General features: G+C 36.9%; 1 protein-coding gene across 3 annotated transcripts in view; it reads left to right on the plus strand.

Moving 5' to 3' along the window:
• Positions 1 to 12,469, plus strand: part of LOC140232621 (uncharacterized) — a 42,029-nt gene that overhangs the window by 12,278 nt on the left and 17,282 nt on the right. The window contains exon 1 of one of the 3 annotated variants that reach the window (XM_072312721.1): positions 115 to 244. The exons of 1 other annotated variant lie outside the window; for it this stretch is intronic. The gene's annotated coding sequence lies outside the window, so the exon portion shown is untranslated. Of the gene's footprint in view, positions 1 to 114; positions 338 to 12,469 lie in introns of those variants that run through there. One more of the 3 variants, XM_072312719.1, reaches the window with a different exon arrangement.

The following is a 12,469-nucleotide window of genomic DNA, read 5'->3' on the forward strand; positions in this document are numbered from 1 at the left end:
TGAAGGACATCAGCAGGACACAACACCATAACCAGAACCAGGCGTAAATATAGACAGATAGCTCTTTCACAGTTATCTTGCATAATTGAAGACAAAGTTACCATCTGGAGTTGCCGCCGTCCCAACTGAACAAGGTCACATGGGATGGAATGACCTGTGACCATGAGTCACAGATGCCATTAGCCAAGTGGTGGGAAAGCAGTTCAAGATTATCTGCAGACACGAGTTCCTGAGCAAGATGGGCGTAAGTCTAGTCCTTGCTTGCTAGCTGTTGGACGCAGATCCCTTGCGTCTTGACAGTTAGTGCATGTCAAGCTAGAAAGTTTGTTGCTGCTGGGTAAGCTTCTCTCACCTTCCCAAATTCTTCTCAGATGATTTTTTTTCCCTCTCTATGTTCATTTGTTGTTCAGAAAACAAGTCTGTTTTTAGACCCCTTTTACATTATATGAAAGGCCTACTCTTTCCCATGAAAAACCTTCAGCAAGTGACAGCTGGCCATTTCTAAGCAAGGCCGGCAATACACTTGCAGGAAGTTGGCTACAGTGAACAGCAATTGAATTGAGGCCTGCTGTAGTTGGTGGTAAGATGCAAAAGGATGGAGAAAAAAATTAAGTGCCACCCCTCTTACGGTCATTTGCATGGACTGCTGCAAGAACATATCAACAAAGAAGCTGGCGCTCTGATTTTTTACATCAGTGTAGGCACAGTGCAAACCAGCCAGCCAGATGTACATGTACAGTTGAACCTCTATTATCCGGCCTCCCTTTATCCGGATCTCTCTATTATCCGGACGCAATCTCGCCGTGATTTTTTAATCTTTTTTTAATAATTACGGGAGGAAAGGGGGATTCCCAACGGATACATTTCTTAATAATTATTTAGGTAAATCATCCCAAGAATTTATAAAAGAAAATGATTTCATTCTTGCAAACACGAACCTCTATTTTGGGGTCTGTTACTGTGTGTAACAATGAAAAGGTTGCAGTGTACACATTACTACATGTGGTACTACAATGGGCTACATCAGTACAGTGACGGTACATGTGTATGTATATGTAGACTCTACATGTATAAAGCATTGAGTCTCCCGTATCCGGCCAAATCCCTTATCCGGACGAGCCCCGATCCCGACTTGTCCGGATACGAGAGGTTCAACTGTACTAGTAATTTGGTTTTTGGTTAGGGTCCGTTTTTTCTCTGTCCATGAGCATTTGACCAACTGTGTGATAGGGGTCACTAATACATGCTTGATAACCTGTTCATGATTGAGTTCTCTTTAGCATGATGGCAGGAACCCTCATTTGCTAGGCAAAACATGCATAGTATGTGGTCAGAAAGTGTAGGTTACTGTTTATAATGTCTACGATATTAAGTTTGTGTCCATAAATACAATTTTATAAAAATTTACAAAATTGACGAGACGTCTTGAATGATGGCTTGAATCCATTGTTTGGCAGAAATTCAAAGATACATGGTGTATATCCTTATTTTTCCATGCCAAAGCGCCAGGCTTTGGTCTGTCACACTGACTCTTTATTACTTAAATAACAATCACCTGATGAGATTATAAAGTGCAGTAAGACTGGGGCCAATCATGATGAGGGCTTCTACCACATGCAAAGACTACTGTGTGAAATTTGAATGTAGAACGTGGTAACTCCGTTATGACAAGCCTGGATATAACACGGTACCATTCTCAAGGAAATGTTTGTTTAGTCTGTTTTCCAGTTTGGCGTTAAACATCGTTTAGTCCGTTTTCCAGTTTTGCGTTAAAAACAGAGTTCTGCTAGAGCTTGGATATTCAGTACATATCAACATTTCAGTTGACAAAAAAACAAAAAAACAAAAAAAAAACCTTTGCAGGGCATGACGCAGAATGCAGCGCAAACTCTACTATGACTGTGCTACAGCTTCCCATTAACTAGTGCAGTAGTGTTTGTGTTTGCTGTCACACTAGCTAATATGGGTTGTGTATTATGGTATGGCATAATGCACTTCCATGCAACGTCCACTTTTTCATGCAGATACACGCACTAGTGTTGTTTTTTTTTTTTGTCTTTTTTTTTTTCAACACTAATGTAGCCGGCACTTCACATGTATGCAGGCATCTCAATTTGAAGACCACAAACTTGCAGGCTTCGTCTTTCTGGTCAGCAGGATAACCCTCATCGTACTGCCTTGATTTCCAACTCTCGGTTGTGGTACCATCATTACATGCAAACCTTCAAAGATCACAAGAAATAACAAAGTACAGATGTACATAGAAGTGAGTTTTGGGATGCGATCTATGTGCCACCCAAAGAGATTACACCACCAGAGGGCGTAGTCCAGAAGCAGAGGCGGCTGCGCGCGCAAGGGAGCTGCCATTTAGGGTTGTGGGAGCTGCCATTGCCTGGATCCTGTACATTTATTAAATAGATGGTAGCACACTGTTTAAATGCACTCGACTTGAATATTTAACACAGTCAAACTTGCGCCGACTTATAGTTACGTCACAGTGTTCAAGTAATCATAATATTTAAATGTCATAATGTTGTTGATGTTTGATTTTAGGGCATAAGTGGTTAATAGTACGCGAAACAGACGTCATAATGCTCCAACTACTTCCTAGTCTACACTCAAGTTCCCATTGTTTATTTTGTAAATAACAAAAGGGTCTGGACATTACAAAATGGTTCAAATGATATGTTATCATCCTAAAAACTTATATTTAAACAATCAACCATATTGCATTTCTGAAAAATAGAATGTGTTATGAAGAATTGAAAATCACTTTAGATATGATATGAGAAGAGGTGACTTCAATGTAGACCTGAATCAGATGCCTGGATCAGAGGGTGAGCTCCCTCTTCAATTTTGGACGCCTCATTTGTACGCACACTTATGGCGACTGCTTACTCTCTAGATATAAAATCACTTTGATACCAACACAAACACATCATGTTCTTTCCAATACAGTGAATCACCTGTTTAATCACTACATTTGATGAACGATGCTTATAACATCTGATGAATCAATCTTCCAAAGAAACAAAAAATGCTATCGGTATTTGCGCAATCAATAAAAACTTTTTGTTTCCCCTACAGCTATTGTACATTTACTACAGCTGTAATCACTGTATCCTCTGTTCCAATTTTGAAGAGACAAAACAAAACTCTAAGAGCACATTGTGCATAACACTCTTAAGTGTGCATAGCTATGATAGTGATTGAAATAAAATAAGTTGCCCTGCATACAGGTACATCTCAAAATAGTGCTTTCTTAATACAAAGTGTACATCGACTTTTGTATAGCAAACTATACATGGCGCATGAATGAAAACACACACATCATGCTCTTTTTCACATCAAGTTTCATTCTCGTTAAATACATCAGCATTTTGTACACACACTCTCAATACTTCACTATACATGCTCAGCTGTTCTTCAACATCCAAACATGGAGCTGGCTCCATTAGGTTCATAACAATAAACTTTAGATTAAACCCAAAAAAAAAAAAAAATCCTTGCAGGAAGTTTGCCAAAAGTTATCAAAATTCAGAAAAAGATGAAAAAAATTGAAATATTATCATTCCTCAGAATGTTACAACCTTTAAAGAGATAGTATAGTGTTGGTGGAAATAAGGATTGGGCTTACAACTTTTTGCAAGATACATACATCCAAGAAACTTCTTATGAAATGGTACAGAGCATACCATTCTAAGAGGAATTAAAAGTTTATGTGATGAAAATTGGTTTTGGAATGGCCGAGACATCTGAAAACAAGATCAAACAAAGTGATCCTAATAAAAGGTGGGTCCCACCCTTTCTTAGGATTGCTTTGTTTTGGATATCTGAGCCATTTCAAGACAAATTTTCATCAAACAAATGTTGAATCCCTCTAGGAATTACACATTTGTACATGCTCTTTCTTTTTTCATAAGAGGTTTCTCATTATCTCGGAGTCCAAAAATGTTAGAAACCTGAAGTTAGGTCTTGACCAAAACTGTACGATCCCTTGAAGGTTAAGGCTGCTGGCGAATATGGCGCAAGACACAGAAGTTGGAAGTAGTGTGAAAATGGCATTAAACATGGCGATTCATGTTTATGTTTGGGTTTTTTTTACTCCAGTACATGCCATCATCTTTTTTTTTTCTTGATGTGTGTTTGCATTTATAACAAGGTAGTGCATCTTATAAGGTCGCGATGGTAAAGTATTAGTGGAGATTAGGATTAAGCGTTTAACTTTTTTCCGAGACACTAAGAAACCACTTATGAAATGTTATAGAGCATACGGTTATTGCCAATCTAAGAGACATTCAAAGTTTATTTGATGAAAATCTGTTTTGAAATGGCTGAGATATCGAAAAACAATGTAAAAATAAAATATTTCAGCCATGTCAAAACCAATTTTAATCAGTTAAATGTTGAATTCTTCTTGGAATGATGTACTCTTTCATATTTCATGAGAGTTTCTCATCAGCTCGTCAAAAAAAGTTAGAAACCTGAAACCAGGTCTCAAACGGAACTAATCCATCCCTTCAAAGCTGCTTCCCCTACCTTTACCTAATTCCAAAAAATGTGTGATTTTAGAGAAAGAGTTTAGTATTTATCTGTGTATTCACACAATCCCAAGATCATTTGATGGCTGCATAGCCCTGAAACCTCAGAATAATCCCATGAGAATACCATGAGAATGTTGCCTTTCAAAAATGTGATGTCACAATGATGCACCACATCAAGCAACTTTCGGCCATTGAGTTGTCCGCCCCCCCCCCCCCCCTCCCCCACCCCCCTCCCCTCAAGAGATACAAAACTTTTTGTTTTTGCAAAATGTGACAATTTGAAGCAATTGTTCAATTTGAATTCTGCAATATATTACACACTGCAAATAATGATTGTTGCATCATGTTTGTACAAATGCATTATCAGGGAACCTCGCCATACGGACCAATAAATTGTGATCTATTGTTTATTGTAATAGACCAATATTGTACAATATAAAAAATTGGGACATGCAAAATCGCCTTGCCATCAGAGAGCTCTTCATGACAAGTGCCCACTGTGGCTTGAAATCAAAACAATTTCCAGGGCTGCTTATTATGCACAGCTTTCACAAAGTCAGTGTCAGAACTTTATAAAGTTGGCTGAATATTGAACACGAGAACTGAATCTTAATTGGTTCCCATTATCAAACTTTTAATACAAATTGTACTTTGTTGCATAATTTGGTAAAAGACCAGTTTTCACCCTAACGTTTACAGCTCGTTATTCCGAAGGTTCGTTATTCCAAAGGCTGTTTAGTCTGAAGATTCGTTATTCCAAAGGTTCGTTATTCAGAATTTCATTTTCAGATTAACGAATCTCCGGAATAACGAACCTTCGGAATAATGCCGCAAATGTTTGGATTAACGAACCCTTTTTCATTTTCGGATTAGCGAACCTGTAGGTATAGGGAATTTGTGTGTTTCTGATTAATGAACCTTTGTAATAACGAATCTTCGGAATAGCGAACCTTCGGAATAACGAACAGCACCCATCGCGACCAATGGCTTGTTAACTCACTGGGCTCCGCGCCACATACAATGTAGGCCTACAGTCAACCTTGCCTAAGTTGAATCTACATGTATTTGAAGTGAAGAAATAGCTTCAACTTAGAGAAAATTCAACTTGTGAGGGATTAGAATCAGTAGAATATAAAGAAAAGTGGACTTGAAAAAGACCTTTGACAAGGGCAATCATTCGACTTATGCGAGGTCGACTTATTTGAAAGCAAGGTTGACTGTACATGTATTACGCGTAGTATCGGTACTGAATACAGGTCTATGTGAAATACATGTGTGCACTGATGCAGTAACCCTAGAGCCTGGAGTTACTGCATCACATCATAACATTTGACTTTCAGTTGCACTTTTCACCAAATACAGTACTTACATGCACTTCCTTGTTTGACAGACTTTTTGGGACAGGAGAAATTACTGTGCATACATACATGTACATACACACGACAACAACATGTCATACAGTGCAGAAGAGTTATTGAAAACACAATTAAAAGACAAAAATACTCTTGGAGCAAATAAAAATGTACAAGACATTGTTCTCGATGAGAATTCAAAGGTTCTGTACAAAATTTGTGTTGTACCAGGGTCAGAAAACAATTGAAATACAAAGACTTGTCTTGTACAATATACTTGCTTGGGGGGGGGGGGGGGGATGTAAGAAGAATTCATTTTATCAGGGTTCTCAATGAGAATTTACAGAACTGAGTCAAGTAGGGCAACTAGTACTTAACAGCAAACTGCAGTGTGTACGATTATTATTATAAAAGGGGAATGAAGCCCAGATAATTTAATACACATACACTGTAATACTACGTGGATTAGGTGAATACATGTACTGCAATATTAATAAAAACATGTCCGTGAAAGTTTAAGAAAAATCATTTAGGGCGTAATACATTGTACAATGTATATGTGAAAAATTATGAATTGTTAAAACTTTTGGTGCAGCCATCACTGGATGAGAAGACTTTAATGTTTTGTGACGTCATGCATGGAAAATGATATGATAAAAATTCAAGATACATGATTTTTGCATTTTAGGCATAATAAAAGAGCACTTGACTTGCCTCTTTCAGAAACCAGGGAAATAATAATAATTGCTGCTAAGAGTCGAGGGCAGTTGTACATCTTATTTGAGAAAAAAAAAAAGTAGAATTTTTCTGAAATACATATGTTGTACTTGTAACTACTGTATTGCTTCCTTCAGTACGCATAAAATTGTGTGGAGCAAAAAATAAATAAATACATATAATCATGCAGTGTGGTTCCATAATAGACAGTGAGAACAAGATGTACCGTACTTTAATTCTGTAAGGGGTACATTATGTACAATTTTGCCTGGATCCTACGTTCTCTGTATGAAATCTAAAAAAAAAAAAAGAGTGTCGATTACATCCCATTACGTCGAATATTGCAAGAGCCTACAGTACCAGTAGATTTGACTTACACAAACTAGAGTCAATTGCATGTGCAAATTATTCACATACACCACACATGTATCATATCTTGTATGCACATTCCCTTGGTTTCTCGCTGTGACATATAAATACTGTAATGATGTACAATTGCTCTAACCGTGTGAAATTCACACAGAGATCCACACAAGATGCTACTAAATATCTAGGGTATAATTCAAGACTGGTAACATTGCTATTTCCTTTTACAGTTTACAACATGTAGGGACTACAACACATGTATTCAGAAGATTTGCTAATGTGAAAGCGAAATAAGGTTTGTAATTCTGTAGGTTCATTAAAATGCACCTTCTTTTCATTTTGGATTAACAAACCTTCCGAGAAGCAGACCTTGTTTCAATTTTGGAATAGCGAACCTTTGGAATAACAATTGTTCTTTCACTTCAGGAATAATGAACCTTTGGAATAATGCAACAACGTTCATACACTGTATTTACAAATCTTTTTTTTATTTTTGAACTATGAAACATGAAGGGAAAAGAAGTTGTGTTTCTTAACAATGAACCCTATTTCATTTTCAAATTAACAAGCCTTCTGAATGACAAGTATCACCGAACACACGTTTTTCAGCACGTTTTTACAATTTTGTTAAATGTTAACTGAACAATTTAGAAGTACATATAATTATGTAGCAAGCTATTTCTTTGGAAGAATGTTAAGGTTTTTATTTATGCATCCAAGAAGTGTCGCTGATGAGGTGATGTTTTTGGTTTATCGGTCCTTAAAGCACAAGTTCACCTTCATTAACATAAGGATTGAGAGAATGTAACAGTACATTAGTAGAACACATCATTGAAAGTTTGAGGAAAATCGGAAAATCCATTCAAAAGTTATGAATTTTTGAAGTTTTTGTGCAGTCACCGCTGGATGAGAAAACTACTGCAGTGTATGATGTCACATGCATACAACAATACAAGGAAAATATAAAGAATTTCACAAAATTTCATCTTTTGAAAAAAAAAAGTATGCATTCCCTTGACGCTTTACTGACATATGTTATGGGTAATATTATTCCCATTGCCTTTAGAAAGAGGCAAGTCAAGTGCTCTTATTATGCAAAAAAAGTGAAAACATGTTGAATTTTCTTTACATTTTCTTTATACTGTTGTACTCGTATGACATCATGAGCCTTAGTAGTCTCCTCTTCCAGCGGTTCCAACACAAAAGTTTTAAAAATTCATAACTTTTTCATCAATTGTCCAATTTTCCTCAAACTTTCACTGATGTGTTCTACTAATATTGCTGCATTCTCTCAATCCTTATACACTTGTATTAATGAAGGTGAACTTGTCCTTTAAATGATTTTGTGGACAGAGTAACTTTAAAGGGGTATTCCAGTGCAGTTGAACGTTAGTATGAAAAGAAGGAGTATTTATCTCGGCAATGAACATTTGATCAAAGTTGGATACAAAATAAGGAAGTTATGAAATACTGATGTTTTGTTTATTTTCTGCCGAAAAAGGTTCTCGAATGGTCAATGTATGCCAATAGCATGATCATGATGGTCATCCTTTCATAACTTGCCGTAGTGATGTACATTGTACACTGTACATACTACAGTATGTCCCCCAAAAAATTACAATCAGATTTTTGCATTGATAACACCCAATATGATTAAACCGTCTAAAAGTCTTTAAGTATAACATTTTAGCCCTATTTTGCAGAAAACCCCATTCAATTTGGTTAAGCATTCACTGAGAAATGTGGATTGTTGTAAAGCATGTCACGAGTCTGATTCTTCCAAGTTTAGCGCTTGGATGCTCTCGGAAATGCATGAATGTGTAAACACAATAGCCAAAACTTGGAAGGACGGGATTCCTGTCATGCTCTACAAAAATCCTCGTTTCTCTTTGACCACTGAAGCAAATTGAATGGGATTTTCAGTAAGATGTTGGCAATGAGTTATAGTTTCATACCCTGAAATTGTGTGTGGATCGATTCACTATTTTTAAAGTTATCGTTTGCGAAGGGTACCTTTGTAATTTTATTTATTTATTTATTTTTTTTTTTTGGGGGGGGGGGCATACGGTGCACGGTTGAAATTTCAAGTTTTTCATTCAAACGCAATTATGCCTCGTTCTCAAATCTTGATATAGGATTACTGATCATTATTATGAAGTTAATGCAACCAAGAATAAGATTATGAGTTAAACTTTTATGAAGAAGATGGGTTGATTTTTCGTCCTGCTTTTGGCATAATAAAAAATTGTTAGGTGATGACATCAGCTCACTCATTTGTATAAACTGTAACTTCAGAATTTCATAACTTCCCGAACTTTTCATCCAATTTGATCAAATTTTCACTGTTACACTTGTAGGTTTTTCACTTTTTCTAATCAGATTAACTAATAACTGGCATGCAAATCCCTTTTAAGAATCATAAATATCCAAATAAAACTTGGCATATGTATGAATGAGCGGACAAAGCTGTGCCCACTTTTTTTGGTGCACATGCTTATAGTCAAAGGTCAGGGTGAGATCCAGAAAGTTTTACCAATTCCTCTATATCCCTGCAATACCTGAAAGTATTTTCATGAAACTTTGTGTGTAGATGTATTGCCAGATAAACATTCTCCAGAGAATTTGGGAGCATGGGGGTCAATGGTCAAAGAAAATGCTGATGTCACTTTTTTCTTTATGTATCGGAAATAGTTCAAAGTATCTTCTATACATGTAGAGAGTGCCTGACAATGGTTTTCTTGGAAATTTGAGGGTCATAGGGTTGATTGTTCAAGGTCACGTCAGAATGCCCAAATTCCATCGAATGCTGAAATTTATTTTTCACTATTTTCTCCTTGACCACGGGGATTTTTTTGTACATTGTATATGCATGCTTTACTCCACAACGATTCTGTAGGAAAAGATTAAGGCCATGGGGTCAAAGGTCAAATTAAAACTGTTCAATGTCACATTTTTAAAATATATAGTTTGAAAAGAAAAAGATCAAAGTACTATGTACAGTAGTGTGGAAATTGGATATTACCAGTTGGCGATTACATGTTTGAAGAAAATTGTGGGCCATATAGGGTCACTTTGAGCAAGTGAACTTGCTCAAAGTCCTAAATACACAGTGAAAAAAAAAAAGAGCTATAGATCCAAATGAATGCAAACACTGTATAGCCGCGGTTACTCCGGCAAAAGATCCTAGAAGTTTAACTCGAAGTTCTGTCAGTGTGACCGCAAACTTTGCGCGAAACTTCCTACTCAAGCTAGCGATACATTGAACGCTCGCGACTGAAAGGGATCGTATAGTTTTGGTTGAGACCTAATTTCAGGTTTCTAACATTTTTCGGTGAGATAATGAGAAACCTCTTATGAAATATGAAAGAGCATGTAATTCTATGAGGAATTCAACGTTTATTTGATGAAAATTGGTTTTGAAATGGCCGAGATATCCAAAAAAGAGCGATTCTATGAAAGTGTGGGACCCACACGTGATTACAATCGCTTTGTTTTACTTTGTTTTTGGATGTTTCAGTCATTCCAAACCCGGTTTTCATCAAATAAACTTTGAATTCCTCTTAAAATGGTATGCTCTGTACTATATCATAAGTGTTTTATTGGTGATAGTACAGAGCATACCATTTTAAGAGGAATTAAAAGTTCATTTGATGAAAATAGGGTTTGACATGACTGAAACATCCAAAAACAAAGTAAAACAAAGCGATGGTAAAAAAGTGTGGGTCCCACGCTTATTAGAATCGCTCTGTTTTGGATATCTCAGCCATTTCAAAACCAATTTTCATTAAGTTAAGTAAATGTTGAATTCCTCATGGAATTACATGCTCTTTCATATTTCATAAAAGGTTTCTCATTATCTCACCAAAAAATGTTAGAAACCTGAAATTCGGTCTCATCCAAAACTATACAATCCCTTTAATTGAAACTTCGCGAAGTTTGTCACGTGACCAGTCCACCACCTGTTTGTGGCATTGATCGATGGTCTGTTCCTCAGTGGGAAGCACCACAGAACTCTAGATTTCTGTGGGAAGCACTGGTGTTCATTTATATCGCTACCCATCTGTTTCTTTTTTCCGCACGCGCACTAGTGATCCAAACTTCTCGAGATTTTCTGCTGCCAATCTGAACGGTCAACCAAAGATCGCGAACACTTTCTTCTTCTTCTTCTTCTTCTTCTTCTTCTTCTTCTTCTTCTTCTTCTTCTTCTTCCAGTTTGGTACAGTCCGCCGCTGGCGTATTATTATACATCTACCATATGTTTGTCAAGTGCTGGGTGTACAGTGTGCAGGTATATATTTTGTACACTTCGCGATCTTAAACATCTCGAACTTTTGCCAGTTTTCTGCTGCATATGATCCCTTGTGGTTGTGACAAACTTTCAAACACGTCATTTCGTTTTTGTTTTTGTTTGTTTGTCTTTGTTTTGTTTTCTTGCCCGCGAATCGTGTGAAACTCCTCTCCCATTGTGAAGATGCGGTGGCATTCCTGCAGTTGCCAAAGCTATACATTCCAGATACACGTATAACAATAGGTCATAATCAACAAATCAAGTTTTTGGGGACATAACGATTGCAATTTTATGCGATTGTGATAAAGCAGAATACAGACCCTTTGACACTAAGTGAAGTTCATGCACTAGACTCGAGAGTGCATAGTTCTATAGATGTTTTCGGGGGGGGGGGGTTGCCGTTTGTTTTTATTATTTTTTGTTTATTTTTTTAACTATTCTGTCCATTTTCTCATAGTACGTGTGTACCGTAAGCAGGGGCTTCAAAACCGGGGGAGGGGGCGGAGGCTGCACCCCCTCCCCCCACACACACTCACGCACACCCTAACAAACACATGCCCTTAGAGAAAACAGCCATAAAAGCTCAGGGAGATTAAGTTAATGATAAAATAAATGATATCAAACACATAAAGACAAAACATGTATTTTCAAACCCAGAAATAAGTCGGATTTTTTTTCCTCCATTTTTTTTTTTTTTTTTTTTTTTTTTTTTTTTTTTTGGTATCTTCTGTGAAGCGGAAGCGAGACATGCGTCACTTGAACATCTGTGGCGGCGTCGGCGTCGTCAAAAATTTGGTGGACTCTCACTAACCTTCCACTGATTTAAGCTACGACCACCAAACTCACGCCACAGTTACATACTACACATAGCAACCTAAAAATATTGGTCAAGTTCGAATATACTGTATAGGTGAAGTTCGACAAGGTAATTTAAAAGGTCAGTACGAACGTTCCATAAGCACGATGTAACTGTCATGTACATTGTACATGTGCTCTCAATAACTTTCCACAGCATTGAGCTGTGACAACGTACCAAACTCGCATCACAGGTATGTCTATCACTCAAAGAATGGGATGCCAGTCAATTTCTGTAATTCTATTCCCAATCCCTATGGAATGCCGGTTTTTGTTGTTTTTTCGTGTTTTTTTTTTTTTTTTTTTTGCTCATTGGTTTTTTTCCACTAATAAATTTCTATAATTGA

Source organism: Diadema setosum, chromosome 9, assembly GCF_964275005.1.
Source record: "Diadema setosum chromosome 9, eeDiaSeto1, whole genome shotgun sequence".
Lineage (NCBI taxonomy): Eukaryota > Metazoa > Echinodermata > Echinoidea > Diadematoida > Diadematidae > Diadema > Diadema setosum.